The sequence below is a fragment of the Grampus griseus genome (assembly GCF_964374135.1).
Source record: "Grampus griseus genome assembly, chromosome: 11".
NCBI classification, from domain to species: Eukaryota; Metazoa; Chordata; class Mammalia; order Artiodactyla; family Delphinidae; genus Grampus; species Grampus griseus.
Genome location: NC_139005.1, coordinates 45,348,747 through 45,366,363, shown reverse-complemented (window position 1 = coordinate 45,366,363; position 17,617 = coordinate 45,348,747). Strand labels below are relative to the sequence as shown.

Sequence of the window (17,617 nt, the reverse complement as noted above, 5' to 3'; positions counted from 1 at the left end):
TTGGCAAAATAGGGTCATTGAGAAGAGACAGAAATTTGAATAGCTGTTGAGAAAATGGGAGTGACAGTTGCCAAATGGTTTGTTTGGCTAGGCAGGCAGAGGTAGGGTGGGGTGGTATAGGGTGGGAATGCATTTCAAGCAGATAGACTAGCCTGGGCAAAGACTCAGGAGTATTAAAAACTATGGTATGTATGGAGAGGTAGTATTATTTTGAATGCTGGAGACAATGTATATAGAGCCTAATTTTGCGGTAGGCTTTAAGAGGTATATTAAGGACTTTGGAATATTTCTGGAATATTTTGAGGCAAAAAGGAACCTCTGAAGATTTTCATCAGAGAAATGGAATGATTGTTTTATAAAGGTAACTCTGGTAGCACTTTGGAAAAATACAGGGGATTTAGAGTGGAGGGAGAGACACTTGTTAGGGGGCTGTTGTAGTAGTGCAGAAGATGCTGAAATCAGGATAGAGATGGGTAAGAAACAACCCCCTTAATATCTTGAAACAACGGTTTATTTCTCACTCACACTACGTGTTCATCAAGGATAGGTTAGAGATTTTATTTATTCAGGGATAAAGGCTGATAGGCCAACAGAGCAGTCATCATGGGAACATAGCCAGTTGCTCTGCTGGAGGCCTAAAAGAACTCTGGAGGTCTTGTTCCATTAACTAAATTCTCTGCCTATCAGTGATGGGAGTGGAGAAGAGAGGACAGGAGCTGAGAAGATCAAGTGGATCCAGGAGATGGTGCCAGAGTTTGGAAATTGGCTAAATATGAGAGGAGAGGGAAGTAATTGTGAATAGGTGATTCTCAGTTTCTGTTTTGGGTGACTGGGTGGTGTTGCTAACAGAGATAAGAAAGGGGGCAGGTTTTAGGAGCACTTAAAGTAAATATTAACCGACCTAAAGGGAGAAATAGACAGCAATACAATAATAGGGGACCTTAATTCCCCACTTTCATCAATGGATAAATCATGCAGACAGAAAATCAGTAAGGAAACATTGGCCTTAAATGACAAGTTAGACCAGATAGACTTAACAGACATGTATAGAACATTCCATCCAAAAGTAACAGAATACACATTCTTCTCAAGTGCACATGGAACATTCTCTAAGATAGAGTATATGTCAGGCACGAAACAAGTCTTAATAAATTTAAGGAGATTGAATCATATCAAGAATCTTTTCTGACCACAGTGGTATGAAACTAGAAATCAATGATAAGAGGAAAACTGGAAAATTCATAAACATGTAGAGCTTAAACATACGCTACTGAATAATCAACGAGTCAAAGAAGAAATAAAAAGAGAAAATAAAAAATACCCAGAGACGAATGAAAATGGAAATACAATATACTAAATACAAAACCTATGGGATGCAGTGAAAGTACTTCTAAAAGGGAAGTTCATAGTGACAAATGCCTACATTAAGAAATGAGAAAGATTGCAAATAACCTAACTTTACACCTCCAGGAACTAGAAAAAGAAGAACAAGCTACACCTAATGTAAGTAGAAGGAAGGAAATAAATATCAGAGTAGAAATAAATGAAATAGAGAAACAATAGAAAAGAACAGTGAAACTAGGAGCTAGTTTTTATTTTTTAAAAAAAGATAAAATAGGGCTTCCCTGGTGGCTGAGAGTCCTGCCGATGCAGGGGACACGGGTTCGTGCCCCTGTCCGGGAAGATCCCACATGCTGTGGAGCGGCTGGGCCCGTGAGCCATGGCCGCTAGGCCTGTGCATCCGGAGGCTGTGCTCCGCAACGGGAGAGGTCACATCAGTGAGAGGCCTGTGTACCGCAAAAAAATAAATAAATAAAAAATAAAATAAAAAAAAGATAAAATAGACAAACCTGTAGCTAGACTCACCAAGGAAAAAAGAGGACTCAAATAAAATCAGAAATGAAAGAGATGTTAACACCTGGTACCTCAAGAGACTACTGTGAACAATTATATGCCAACAAGTTGGACAACCTAGAAGAAATGGATAAATTCCTAGACATATACAACCTACCAGGACTAAGTCATGAGGAAATAGAAAATCTGAGGAATCCCATTAGAAGCATACCTCATTTTACTGAGCTTGGCTTTATTGCGCTTCACAGATGCTGTGATTTTTACAAATTGAAGGTTTGTGGCAACCCTGCATTGATCAAGTCTATCAGCCCTATTTTTCTAACAGCATTTGCTTACTTTGTGTCTCCATGTCATGTTTTGGTAATTCTTGTAATTTTTCAAATTTCTTCATTATTTGTTACAGTGATCTGTGATCAGTGATCTTTCATGTTACTATTATGTTGTTTTGGCATTTTTTAGCAATAAAATATTTTAAAATTAAGGTATGTACATTTTTTTTTAGACATAATGCTATTTTACACTTAATAGACTACAATATAGTCTAAACATAACTTTCATATGCACTGGGAAGCCAGAAAATTTGTGACTTGCTTTATTTCGATATTTGATTTATTACAGTGGTCTGGAACTGTAATATCCTGCAATATCTCCAAGGTATGCCTGTACTAGTAAAGAGATTGAATCTGTAATCAAAAACCTTCCAACAGACAAAAGTCCAGGGCCAGGTGGCTTCACTGGTGAATTCTACCAAACATTTAAAGAAGAACTAATACCAGTCCTTCTCAAACTCCAAATTCATTTTATGAGGCTAGCATAACCTTGATACGAAAACCAGACGAGGACACACTACAAGTAAAGAAAATTACAGGCCAGTGTCCCTGATGAATATACATGCAAAAATCCTCAACAAAATATTAGCAAACTGAATTCAACAATACATTAAACGGATCATACACCATAGTCAAATGGGATTTATTTCAGGGATGCAAGGGTGGTTAAACATCTGCAAGTCAATCAGTTGTGATACACCCCATTAACAAAATGAAGGATAAAAATCATACGGTCATCTCAATGGTGCAGAAAAAGGATTACAAACAAACTCTCAACAAAAGTGGGTATGGAAGGAATGTACCTCAACACCATAAAAGCCATATGTTACAAGCCCTCATCTAACATTAAACTCAACTGAAGCTGAAAGCTTTTCCTTGCCACTTTTATTCAACATAATATTGGTAGTCCTAGTCACTGCAGTTGGCAAAAAAAGAAATAAGGGGCATTCAGATCAGAAAGGAAGATTTGCAGATGACATGACATGATATTATATATAGAATATCCTAAACACTACACCAAAAATGGTTAGAACTAATGAATGAATTCAGTAAAGTTGCAGGATATAAAATCAATATACAGAAATGAGTTGTGTTTTTATACATTAATCACTATCAAAAAGAGAAATTTAAAAAATGATTCCAGGGCTTCCCTGGTGGCGCAGTGGCTGAGAGTCTGCCTGCCGATGCAGGGGATACGGGTTTGTGCCCCGGTCCGGGAAGATCCCACATGCCGCGGAGTGGCTGGGCCCGTGAGCCATTGGCCGCTGAGCCTGCGCGTCCGGAGGCTATTCTCCGATGGGAGAGCCCACAACAGTGAGAGGCCCGCGTACTGCAAAAAAAAAAAAAAAAAAAAGATTCCACTTTCGATTGTAGCATAAAGAATAAAATATCTAGGAATAAGTTTAACCAAGGAGGTGAAAGACACGTACACTGAAAACTATAAGACATCAGTGAAAGGAATTGAAGAAGACACAATAAGTAGAAAGATACTCTCCGCTCATGGATTGGAAGAATTAATATTGTTAAAATGTCCATACCACCCAAAGCAATCTACAGATTCATTGCAATCACTATCAAAATTCCAGTCGCATTTTTCACAGGGAACAAACAATCCTAAAATTTGTGTGGAACCACAAAAGACACCAAATAGCCAAAGAAATCTTGAGAAAGAAGAACAAAACTGAAGGTATGATACTTCCTGATTTCAAACTATATTACAAAGCCATAATAATCAGAACAGTATGGTATTGGCATAGAAACAGATACATAGATTAATGGAACAGAATAGAGAGCCCAGAAATAAACCCATGCACACATGGTCAATTAACTTATGACAGAGGAGCCAAGAATAAACAATAGGCAAAGGATAATCTCTTCAATGAACGGTGTTGGGAAAACTGGACTACTATATTACACCAAACACAAAAAAATGGCTCAAAATGGATTAAAGCCTTGAACATAAGACCTAAAACCATAAAACTTGTAGAAAGAAACATAGGGAGTAAGCTCCTTGACATCAGTCTTGGGGATTCTTTGGATTTGACACCAGAAGCAAAGACAGCGAAAGCACAAATGAATAAGTGGGACTATATCAAACTAAAAATCTCTGCACAGCAAGGGAAACCATCAACAAAATGAAAAAGCCTACTATATGGGAGAAAATATTTACTAATCATATATTTGAAAGAGGTGCAAACTATTATATATAAAAAAAGCTACAAGGATATATGCTACAGCATGGCATATAGCCAATATTTTATAATAACTAAATGGAGTATAACCTTGAAAAATTATGAATCACTATATTGTACATCTATAACTTGCATAATATTGTACATAAAATATACTTCCAAAATATCATATATTTGTAAAAGGGTTACTATCTGGAATGTATAAAGAGCTCATACACCTCAATAGGAAAAAAACCAATCTGATTAAAAAATGGATAGAGGAACTGAATAGACATTTTTCCAAAAAAGATAACGAGATGGCTAACAGGTACATGGAAATGTGCTCATCATCGCTAATCATCAGGAAAATGCAAATCAAAACCTCAATGAGATGTTAGCTTACACCTGTTAGAGTGGCTATTATCAAAAAGATAAGCAATAGTAAGTGTTGGTGACAATATGGAGAAAAGGGAACCCTAGTGCACTGTTGGTGAGAATGTAAATTGGGATAGCCACTATGGAAAGCAGTATGGAGGTTCCTCAAGACATTAAAAAATAGAACTACCATGTGACCCAGCAGTCCTACTTCTGGATATATATTTGAAGGAAATGAAGTCATTATCTTGAAGAGATACCTGCACCCTGATGTCATTGCAGCATTGTTCCCAGTAGCTAAGACATGGAAACAACCTAAGTGTGCAGCAACGAATTAATGGATAAAGAAAATGTGGCTGTATGCAGACACACACACACACACACACACAGGAAAAAGAAGGAACTCCTGCTATTTGTGACAGTATAGATTAGATAGACGCACCTTGAGGGCATTATGCTAAGTGAAATAAGTCAGAGAAGGACAAGTACTGTATGAGCTCACTTATGTGGAATCTCACAGCTACAAGAGAGCAGATTGGTGGTTGCCAAAGGCAGGGAGTGGGGGATGGCTGAAATGGGTGAAGGTAGACAAAAGGGTACAAATTTCCAGTTACATATGTATGTTTATATACACACACATATATATAAATAAGTCTTGGGGATGAAATGTACAGCATGGGGACTATAGTTAATACTGTATTGTATATTTGAAAGTTTCTAGCAGAGAAGATCTTAGACATTCTTATTACAAGGAAAAAATTGTGAATATGTCTGGTGATGGATGTTAATTAGACTTGTGATTATTTCACAGTATATACATGTATTGAATCATGTTGTATACCTGTAGCTAATATATGTCAATTATATCACTAAAAAAGGGGGGGGCAGGTTTTGGCTTAGAGGAGTGTTGGTAAAGTTCACTTTTGGAAATGTATAGCAGCTAGTTGTCTAAATGAATCTGGAGCTCTACAGAGAAGCGGGGGTATTTAGGTTTTTGGAGTACTCTGTACATGAAGCATGTTCAAGCCATGATAGGAAATGGGATCATGCAGGGCAAACTTACAGAGTGATAAGAGAGCTGACATGAAGCCCCAGGATATTCCAGAATGTAAGAGGCACTTCTAGCCTGAGGGCATTGGATTTTAATGTAAAGATTGACATTTTTGGGACCAAGGCAGCCTGTGTCTGTTCCTGACAGGTGACCCTCTAGTATTTTGAAGAAGGAGCAAATGTAAGCTGTGAAAAGCTACTGCTTTGACGGGTACTTTAGAGTATGTTAGCTCTGTCATTTGTGCTAATGGTGGATTTATTTTTTTTGGTCCTTAGATGGAATGCATTTTAATTCTTTTATTTGAATTTGGATATATTTGGCAATTCACAAAATTTTAATAAAGTTATTATAGCTTATAAACTAGTTGCCAAGTCAGAGAAAGGCTAAAAATTGGTCCAGTCTCCCCATATACTTACAGGGTAGTTAAGTGAACAAAGAATGTGATATCACAGAAGTATAATAACAGGACATATTAGATCATTTAATTCTCAGAAGATAGTCCCTATGGAGTAGTACTGTGTTATCCCTATTTACAGTTGAGGTTTAGGGAGTGACTTAATCTGTTCAGACTGCTATAACAAAATACTGGGTGGCTCATCAACAAAAATTTATTTCTCACAGTTCTGGAAGCTGAATAGTCCAAGATCAAGCATGGTCAGATTCTGCTGAGGGCTCTTGTCCTGGTTAATAGCCAGCATCTTACTGTGTCCTCACATGGTGAAAGGAGCTAGGGATCTCTCTGGAACCTTTTTTATAAGGCAGTAAGCTCATGACTTAACCACCCCAAAGGCCTCACCTCTTAATATCATGTTTGGGGGTTAGGATTCAACATATAAATTTTGAGAGGACACATTCAGACCATTGCAGAGAGGTTAGGTTAGGTTATTTGTCCATCATTGTGCAGCCAGAACATAACCCAGTTTCATGCTGAAGTCTGCACTTGTAATCATCACCTGGAATTGCTTTTAGGACACAGCAAAATTTATACTGGATAGCCAAGAGCTTGGGTTAATGTTGCTGCTTGTTATTTTTCACCCCCATGTTTTTTTGTGGAAGAATTCCAAACCTATAGAAAAGTTGAAAGAGTGATACAGTGAGCATCAGTATGACTTTTACCTAATATTTATTGAATATTTTGTCACATTTGTGCTCTCACACTCTTTCTTTACCCCTTCCCTCCCTCTCTCTTGTTCTCTCTCTCTCACTTTCCACCTCTCTCCCTTCCCTTCCTATACATATATACATTATTTTTTATTGTGTATTAGGAATTTGTATTAGGAAATTACACACATCAGGAAACTTCACCTAGAATTTGTTAAGTATATATCACCTAAGAACAAGGTATTTTCCTATATTAGTATAATATTGTTATCAAACTCATTATCACATTTAAATATTTTACAGTGATATATATAATTATTTACAGTCTATAATCAAATTTCCTCCATCATCTCAATAATTGAGATATTGCTTTATAGCTGTCCTTCCAATCCTGAATTTATTCAAGTATCATGAATTACATTTAATTTTCATATTGTTTTAGCCTTTTAATTCAGAGCAGTTCTTTCTATTTTTGTTTTTCGTGTCATTGATACTTTTGAAGAGTTCAGGCCAGTTATGTTGAAGAATGTTTCACAATTTGGATTTGTCATGATTAGGTTCAGATTAAATATTTTTGGCAAGAATACTATTTAGGTATTGTGTGCTTATTGTGATATAAGTTTGGTCACTTAGATAAGTTGATATAGGCTACATTTCTTCTTTGTAAAGGTGCCTTTTTCCCTTTGTAATTAGGAAACAATCTGTGGGATGATACTGTTAAGATGGTATGACTCTTCCTCTGCGTTTTGCCCAGTGGTGGTAACATTCGTTGATGATCCTTGTCTGAATTAGTTATTACATTGGTGGTTGCAAAATGTTGAGTCTGTCATTCCTTCTACATTTACTAGTTGGCGTTATTCTACAAAGAAGAACTTTATTTCTCCCGTTTTTTGTTTTTGAGGATCACTATAGGTTTGGTATTTTAAAAAATTCAATATGTTACAATCCTTTATCAATATTAAAAATATGTCATATATGTGTAAAGACTTTTTCACATGGGATATACATCAGAAGCTGTTTGTGGTATAGCATCAAACATTATTCAATTCTCTAGTGTCAAAATTTTAACCTTGTTTTGGGGGGGTGGCTGTAATGTGCAATGATGTGTTTTCTTTTTCTTGATGCTTAACATGACTAACAATTGCAAAAATAATACTGAGGAGCACTGCTTGGCATTGTTTATAGTTGGGTTTTTGGATGCTGATCATATATCATGAACCTGATTTGTTAATGCTTAATTTCAGAGCTTTGGGGTTTGTGTGTATGTGTATTTTTGTTCTTTTCCATTTTTTTTTTTTCAGTAAGGAAAAGCACTTAAAAAAATACTGACAATACTTAGTATTATACATACAACAATTGTCACTTTGGTCAGTGGGAGCCCCTTCAAACTAACTCCTATGTCTTTTTGACTTGTCTCAGTCAAGTTTTGAGGACTTCCTTACATCCTGGCACAACAAGGTATTTTGGGCTCGCTTTGTACTTTACAAACCTGGAATCAGTCACTTCTGCAAGGAACCCTGATACCTTTGGTGGGGAATGGTTCCTTTGAAGGGGAACTGCTTCTCATTCTTACTTATCTATCCTTCGCTATCTTTATGGGAGCAGTTATTTCCAGTACAAAAAATAAGAGTGGATTCCAGATCTAAGACCCTTCTATGTTTTCCCAGAATTATTTGATAAAGTGTCTAAATTGAATTACTTCTCAGAATGAAGTGAGTTATATATAGGCAGTGCTGATGACTTGCCATAGGAGATGGGATGTTTTTCAGAAAATTGGCATTGTATTGTTTTTTCTTCTCCTAACTTAGTGGTGACATGTGAAGGTGAAAATAAGTATTCGTATCCTTCTTATTACTCTTATGTAATCCAGGCTTTTTCTTTCTGTGGTATAGTCACTTGAGTTGTTTCCCTCTTTGTTATTTTCAGCTCTGTGAATTAAAATCTCCTTAGATAGGGAAAGTTCTAATCCAGGTCTTTTATACTTTGTGCTTTGAACCTGCATCTTGTATTCATCTGCACATATGTTTTACACATTGATCTATAAACGCAGTCTAGGAAACTGACATGAAATTAAGGTGTTTATTGTATTGAACATTTATGCTGGAGTATGGTTTTATGGCTCCTTATGAGGTCTGATGTTTTAGAAAATGCAAACTAGATCCTTAGAATTGGGATCTGGTATACCCTGGTCACTTATGGTCCAACAGCTTGAGAATGTCCTGCTCTGGGACTCTACGTGAAATGAGACATGTCAGTCCTTTGTACAAAAACTTTTTTTCCCCTTGTTTTTTTTTTTTTTATTGAAGTATAGTTGATTTAAATGTTGTGCTGATTTGTGCTGTATAGCAAAGTGTACAAAAACATTTTGCATTGAAGGTGAAACTCCTTAAACCTATCTATATGTTCCTTTGAAGTAGAAACATAAATAAGCTGTAAGGAAAGTGATTTGCTATTAACATGGTATTGTTGTTGTTGGCTACACGGCAAGGCATGCAGGATCTTAGTTCCCCGACAGGGATCAAACCCACGCCCCCTGCTTTGGAAGCACAGAGTTTTAACCACTGGACTGCCAGGGAAGTCCCATGTTTTGTTGAAATATTTAAAACTCTATCCCTGTGTAAGAAATATAGAATATATTTTTGGAGGGGTGATGTTGGTCACTTACAGAAGTTATAGGTAATATTTTAACACAATTACTAACCTATCAGTTGATTACATGGCTTATATATTTGTTCTTTTATGTGGAGGACTGCTCTAAGACTACTTTAAAAATTAGCTGCCTGGCAACATAAAGGTGCAGATATTAAAATGAATTGCATGCCTTCCAGCTATTTCTATTACTTGGCTAAATTTAGAACCATGTAGAGCTCCTGCAGAATTGAAATCTCTGGGGATTTGAATAGTTAAGACAGACAGTATTTGGCTTTTTGGAGTAAGGAAGAAGAAAAGTAGCTTCAAATTAATCTTTGCGCTGTCACTCAGACTGCTTAATTAAGACACAGAGTCCAGTGAAAAGTCAAAACTTTTCTGAGAATTTTATTTGACTGTTGATGAAAACTTGTTAGAGCCTAGACTCTGGGTGGTGAAAGAGATAATTTTTTTCCCCTCCTAGGTGAATTGCTGGAGGCTATCTACTCTGCTTTCTCCAATGTCTCTTCAAATTATACTTGATAAGTACAGTTATTATACTTCGCCTGGATCGATGAGGCAGTACATCTGAGTTAGAGATCCGGTGAGCATTACAGTTGGGTACTTGTGGGTGAATTTCATGACACTAGAATTGTTTTGCATATGTGTAGATTCAGACTAGTGTAGGATATTTTGAGGAGAAACTTAGTTATTCAGTGTACACTTAACTACATGAAATAAGAAAAATCTGTTGATGGAGTCGGGTAGGACCTCAATATAAGAAATAACAGATAAATGGAATGGTACTTTGAGTAACTAATTTAAATATAAGTTAAAATAGAGACAGACTTTACATAGAGTGAATATGAAATGTTTACTACCCGACTTGCCAATTCAAAGTGTAAGACTTTGCTGCTGCTATAGTAAGAAATTTTGAGGACACTGGAAAAAATGCCCCCCAAATTATTATAAACCAAGAAAATTCCATAAGAGTGGAATGTAATTTTTTTTTCTGACCCTGGATTTATATAAATGGTGAAATGTAAAAAAACTTGAAAGACAAATCTACGTGTTACTCTCATTGAATTAAAGCCCATGGGTTTTTCCTCTTTCCTTCCCCTTAGGGCTTCCATAGAGAGCTGTAGAACACAATTTCCTGTGTTGCTTGGGGAAATGAGCTGCCCTCAAAGGACTTACTGTTTAGTAAAACAAAATGTTATGAAGGAGGTAGTGGGATGGTTTTTATTTTCTTTTTTGTTTATCTCTATTTATAAATAACATGGATTTCTTTTATGATTAGAGGGAAAAAAATCAATTATTTTAAAACATTTTTGGGGCTTCCCTGGTGACCCAGTGGTTAAGAGTTTGCCTGCCAGTGCAGGGTACATGGGTTCAATCCCCAGTGCAGGAAGATCCCACATGCCACGGAGCAACTAAGCCTGTGCGCCACAACTACAGAGCCTGAGCTCTAGAGCCTGCGAGCCACAACTACTGAGCCTATGTGCCCCAACTACTGAAGCCCATGTGCCTAGTGCCTATGAACAAGAGAAGCCACCGCAGTGAGAAGCCCATGCACCGCAATGAAGAGTAGCCCCTGCTCGCCTCAATTAGAGAAAGCCTGCATGCTGCAATTAGAGAAAGCCTGCACGCAGCAACGAAGACCCAATGCAGTAATAAATAAATAAATTTATTTATTAAAAAAAATTTTTTTTTAAAAAGGATAAAGGGGCTATAAATCAACTCTGAAAACTTGTAAGTACTCCAGTAGACTTGTTCTCCAGTGCTATTGGTCGCCAGTTAGGTAGTGAGTTCTTTTTTTCTGGGGCTTTGTGACTCTTCCTTTCGGTAAGCTCTCTTTTTACATTACAGCTGAAGCTTTTATTAAATAACTTCAGTGTATTTAATCAATCACTTAGATAATAAAATTTCTATTTAAGTTTGTTTCTGCGAAAGAGTATAAATACTCAAGTTCCCATTTGAACTCTGGGAGGAAAAGCTTGTGCTTATTAGCTTGCCCTAACTTGCTGAAGACTTAGCATTTTGATGTTATAAAAGGAACCCCTGTTAAATTTGAATAAGATAATATTATATTCTTTTACTATGGTTAAAACTTAAATTTTAGCACAAAGTAGCCCTTTGGGTGACAAGGAAGAATAATGCATTTTTCCGTAGGTCCCAGGGTTTTTCAGAGACACATTGAGTGTCAGATTAGGTACTTGGGACCATTAGAAGGCTTAGCACCATTGTGGGTTGTGGGATCAAAAATATTTTGTGTGCATTGAAAGACCTTACTGGCTAGTGGTGGAGATAAAACTTGAACAAAACAACAGTAGATATAATGGATTAGATTCTGTATTATAGATGGAATGCTGTAAAACTTAGTTACATTTAATTGTGCAGCACAAACAAATGTAAAAGAAAAGAGAGAAATCAATATAGAAAGGTAGGAATGAGGTAGGAATTGAACTGGGCTCCCCTTTCCTGATTATCTTGAAGGAAATCTGATGTAATATTTCATCACTAAATATTTCAGTATATACCCTGAATAATAAGGACTTTAAAAAAACATAATATCAATACGATTTATTTTTAAATTTTTATTTATTTATTTATTTATTTTGGCTGTGTTGGGTCTTCGTTGCTCCGCGCGGGCTTTCTCTAGTTATGGCGAGCGGGGACTACTCTTCATTGCGGTGTGCGGGCTTCTCATTGTGGTGGCTTCTCTTGTCGCGTAGCACAGGCTCTAGGTGCGCGGGCTTCAGTAGTTGCAGTGCGTGGGCTTCAGTAGTTGCAGTGCGTGGGCTCAGTAGTTGTGACTCGTGGGCTCTAGAGCACAGGCTGAGTAGTTGTGGCACACAGGCTTAGTTGCTCCGCAGCATGTGGGATCTTCCCAGACCAGGGCTTGAACCTGTGTCCCCTGCATTGGCAGATGGATTCTTAACCACTGTGCCACCAGGGAAGTCCCTCAGTACCATTTACACTTCTAAAACAATTAACAATAATTCCTTAATATTAAATATCTGGTGTTCATATTTCCCTGGTTGTATCATATTTCTTAAACAGCCTGTTTGTTTAAAATAGGATCCAAATAAAATCTGTACCTTGTAGTTGGTCGATATATCTTTAAAAATCATTTAATCTGAAAAATTTCTCCTCTCTCCTTTTTTTCTTCCCCCGGTGTATTTGTTGAAGAATCTGGGTCATCTGTCCAGTAGTTTCCCACTAGTGGATTTGGTGATTGACATCATAGTGGTGTCATTTAACATATTTCCCTGTACTTTGTATTTCCTTCAAATGGGCAGTTATATCTAGAGACTTGATCAGATTCAGATTCAGTGTTTTTGGCTTGAATACTTTATAGTGTACTTCCATTAGGAGGAAGTGTGTGATGTCTGTTAGTCTAATTTTCATGAAGTCAGCAGTCATTAATGATCATTGTCTACATCCTTTATTGAATTTCATTAGTGATTACAAAATGGTGATATTGAAGTTGTATTATTTTAAAATTTATTTTAGGTGGAATACTTTTATAAAGAGATACTTCCCTCATCACTTACTTGGTTACTTTCAGGTATATCTTGCACAGGAAAGGTGAGACAAATGCTTTGAGTCTTTATTTTAATTAACAGTCATTGCCATTTTCAAAATAATGAATTTGTTCACTAACATCCTGCAAAGGTGGCTGATTAGTTTTTTTTTAAATTGTCATTATGAACTCACCAATTTAAATATATTTATGGGTTTCAGTCAATTTCTTTTTTTATTCTTATTGATATCTCACTGATTAACTGATAATGGCAAATGGGGACCTCTTCAAGTTGGCTCCAATGTCCTTTTTTTAAAAAAGTAAATAATTAATATATTTATTTATTGGCCATGCTACGTGGCTTGTGGGATCTTAGTTCCCAACCAGGGATTGAACCCGGGCCCTTGGCAGTGAGAGCATGGAGTCCTAACCATTGGACTACCAGGTAATTCCCTGCAGTGTCCTCTTGGTATGATCCTCCTAGTCTTTGATTGTTTCTTTGTTTTCTGGTCTGACCTGATATTCTGAGATCCTCTTTTACATTTCCATGCCTGGGCATCTAACAGCCATTGCCCCTTTGTTGGGAAATGATGTTTAGAGGCCTCAGTCTGGGTGCAAGAGGTACTCATTGATTAGTGGGTTGTTCATTGTTTCTTGCTGTTTTTAATGAACAAGGCTAGGAAAATGGTATCTTTTTTTTGAAAGAAAGTGTATCACAAGTTCATATCAACATGTCTAATTCAAAGTCAGGACTGTAGATTTTTAAGTTCCATATCTTCAATCTTATAGATTTACATTTTTCAAATTGCAAAAGTAATATGTAATCATTGTAAGAAATTTAAATAATTCAAAAGTATACAAGGTAAAAGGTGAAGATACTGACCCTACCCTAGAATCACTAGTTAACCACTTAACACAGTTAATTTAAAGGCTTCTTAGTGGGTATCTTCTTTCTTTTTTTTTTTTTGGCTGCGTTGGGTCTTTTGTCGTGGCACATGGGATCTTCTTTGTTGCAGTATGCGGGATCTTTCTTTGCAACGCGTGGGCTCTTCATTGTGGCACACAAACTTCTCTAGTTGTGGCGCACGGGCTCTGTAGTTGTGGCATGTGGGCTCCAGAGCATGTGGGTTCTGTAGTTTGCAGCACGTGGGCTCTCTAGTTGAGGTGTGCGGGCTTAGTAGTTGTGGCGCACAGGCTTAGTTGCCCCACAGCATGTGGAATCTCAGTTCCCCAACCAGGGATCAAACCTGCATCCCCTGCATTAGAAGGCAGATTCTTAACCAGTGGACCACTGGGGAAGTCCTTTTTTTGTTGTTGTTGTCATATAGTTGACTTACAGTATTTTATTAGTTTCATGTGTACAGCATAGTGATTCAGTATTTTTACAGATTATACTCAATTAAAAGTTATTACAACATAACAGCTATAATTCCCTGTGTTATACAATATATCCTTGTTGCTTATCTATTTTATACATAGTAGTTTGTATCTCTTAATTCCCTACCCTTAATTTCCTCCTCTCCCCTTTGGTAACCACTAGTTTGTTTTCTATATCTGTGAGTCTGTTTCTGTTTTGCATATACATTTATTTCTATTATTTTTAATTTTTATTTATTTTTAATTTTTTATTTTTAATCGGAGTATAGTTGATTTACAATATTATGTTAGTTTCTGGTGTACAGCAAAGTGATTCAAGTATACATGAATATATATTCTTTTTCATACTCTTTTCCATTATGGTTTATTATAGGATATTAAATATAGTTACCTGTGCTATACAATAGGACCTTGTTGTTTATCCATTCTGTATAATAGTTTGCATCTCCTAGTCCCAAACTTCCAATCGAACCCTCCCCCACCCTCCCATTTGTATTATTTTTTAGAGTCCACATATAAGTGATATCATACAGTATTTGTCTTTCTCTCTTTGACTTATTTCACTAACAATATTCTCTAGGTCCATCCATGTTGCTGCAGATGGCAGGATTTCGTTCTTTTTTATGGCTGAGTAATATTCCATTGTGTGTATGGTGATATGATCCAGCAGTCCCACTCCTAGGAATATACCCTGCCAAAGCTATAATTCAGAAAGATACGTGCACCTCTATGTTCATAGCAGCACTATTGACAATAGCCAAAACATGGAAACAACCTAAATGTCCATTGACAGGTGAATGTATAAAGGAGATGTGGTACACGTGTATAATGGAATACTACACAACCATAACAAAGAACAAAATAGGGCTTCCCTGGTGGTGCAGTGGTTGGGGGTCTGCCTGCCGGCGCAGGGGACACAGGTTCGTGCCCTGGTCAGGGAGGATCTCGCAGGCTGCGGAGCGGCTGGGCCCGTGAGCCATGGCCGCTGGGCCTGCGCGTCCGGAGCCTGTGCTCCACAACGGGAGAGGCCGCAGCGGTGGGAGGCCCGCGTACTGCAAAAAAAAAAAAAAAAAAAGAACAAAATAATGCCATTTGCAGTAACATGAATGCAGCTAGAGATTATCATCCTAAGTGAAGTAAGTCAGAAAGGGAAAGACAAATACCATATGATATCACTTATATGTGGAATCTAAAATATGGCACAAATGAACCTATCTACAGGACAGAAATAGACTCATAGACATAGAGAACAGACTTGTGGTTGCCAAGGGCCAGGGGGAGGGATGGATTGGGAGTTTGGGATTAGCAGATGCAAACTGTTATATATAGGATGGATAAACAGCAAGGTCCTACTGTATAGCACAGGGAACTATATTTAATATCTTGCAATAAACCATAATGGAAAAGAATATGAAAAAGAATGTATTGTAAAAAATAATTATAATAATAAAGGTAAATAATAAAAAAACAGAATGTATTGTATGTATATAACTGAATCACTTTGCTGTACAACAGAAATTAACAAAACAATGTAAATCAACTACACTTGAATAAAATAAATTTAAAAAAAATTTTAAAAATTGGGGATTGACTTTTTTGAGGCTAGAAAAAGAAAGATGAGAAGTTATTCTTTATGTGAAATGAAGATTCTTACATATTTTTAGATTTACTTTTTGGATTGGTGTCACATTTACATGGTACAAAATTCTAAGTATAGAAAAAAGTAGAGTGAAGTTTTCTTCTTGTTCCTACAATGAAAACCAGTCAGTTCCTCATTCCAGGGGCAACTAGTATTACCAGTTTTTGTGCATCCTGTGTGCTTATAAGCATAAAATATACACATACATGTAAATATGTATGTATCTTCTTTTCTTCCTTTTTACAGAAATGGTTCTGTCTTACTCTTTTCTTACACATACATCAAGTTATATGTGTTGTTGTAAGTTGAATTTCCTTATTCTTGTTTATGTCTGTACAGTATAATATGGGCTATGTATGTATTGTTTATCATTCTTCTATTAAAGGGCATTTTGATTTTTTCTCAGTTACAAATAGTGCAGCATGAATAACCTTGTACATATGTCATTTTGCATATTTGTAATATCAGTAAGATAATTTTCTAAAGGTGTATACTTTGGAATTTTTATAGACATTGTAAAAATGCCTTCCAAAGATATATGAAGTTTACATTTCCACCAGCAGTTGTTTCAAGATTTGAGAGTGAGGTTTTAGTCGTGGTGGATATATACAAAATAACAACTTTGAAATGTTTTCGTACATGTATATTTGGCAGCAGGTGCACTCAGCCTAGCCTTGTTCATTCAACAGTTAACTGAGTGCCTATGAACCAGTACAGTCTTTTGTGTTCCACTGTAAGCAACTGTAGCAGATTAACTTTACCTAAACTCTCAGGGAAGGCTTTCTGGAGGAGCAGAGCCTTGAAGGACAAATGGGGCAGGGGAAATTCTAGATGAGTAGTTCTCAAATTTTGGGTGTCTGACCTTTTAACTCTTCAAAAAGTTATTACAGACTCTAAAGAACTTTTATTTATGTGGGGTTATATTTGCCAGTATTTACTGTGTTAGAAATTAAAACTAAGAAAATATTTAAATGTTTATTAAAAATAATAAACTCCTTACATATTAGTATATATAACACACTAATTTTTTATACATTTTTTAAAGGTTACACTCCATTTACAGTTACTACAAAATATTGGCTGTATTCTCTGTATTGTACGATACGTCCTTGTAGCGTATCTTACACCCAATAGTTCCTACCTCCTGCTCTCCCACCCCTATATTGCCTGCTCTTGCCCACCCCCATCCCCCCTACTGGTAACCACTGGTTTGTTCTCTATATCTGTGAGTCTGCTTCTTTTTTATGTGCACTAGTTTGTTGTATTTTTTAGGTTCCACATATAAGTGATTTAATACAGTATTTGCCATTCTTTTTTTGTCTGACTTATTTCACTTAGCATAATGCCCTCCAAGTCCATCCACTTTGCTGCAAATGGCAAATTTTTGTTCTTTTTTATGTCTGAGTAGTATTCCATTGTGTGTGTGTGCGTGTGTGTGTGTATATATATATACATTCACACAGACACACTTTATCCATTCATCATTTGATGGACACTTAGGTTGCTCCCATGTCTTGGCAGTTGTAAAATGCTGCTATGAACATTGGGGTGCATGTATCTTTTCAA

At 36.6% G+C, this 17,617-nt stretch overlaps 1 protein-coding gene across 20 annotated transcripts in view; it reads left to right on the top strand.

The window, feature by feature from the left end:
• R3HDM2 (R3H domain containing 2) overlaps window positions 1–17,617 on the top strand; it is a 148,338-nt gene that overhangs the window by 11,864 nt on the left and 118,857 nt on the right. For 2 of the 20 annotated variants that reach the window (XM_082665728.1, XM_082665731.1), the window contains exon 2: window positions 9,994–10,113. The exons of 17 other annotated variants lie outside the window; for them this stretch is intronic. The gene's annotated coding sequence lies outside the window, so the exon portion shown is untranslated. Of the gene's footprint in view, window positions 1–9,993; window positions 10,114–13,080; window positions 13,101–17,617 lie in introns of those variants that run through there. One more of the 20 variants, XM_082665732.1, reaches the window with a different exon arrangement.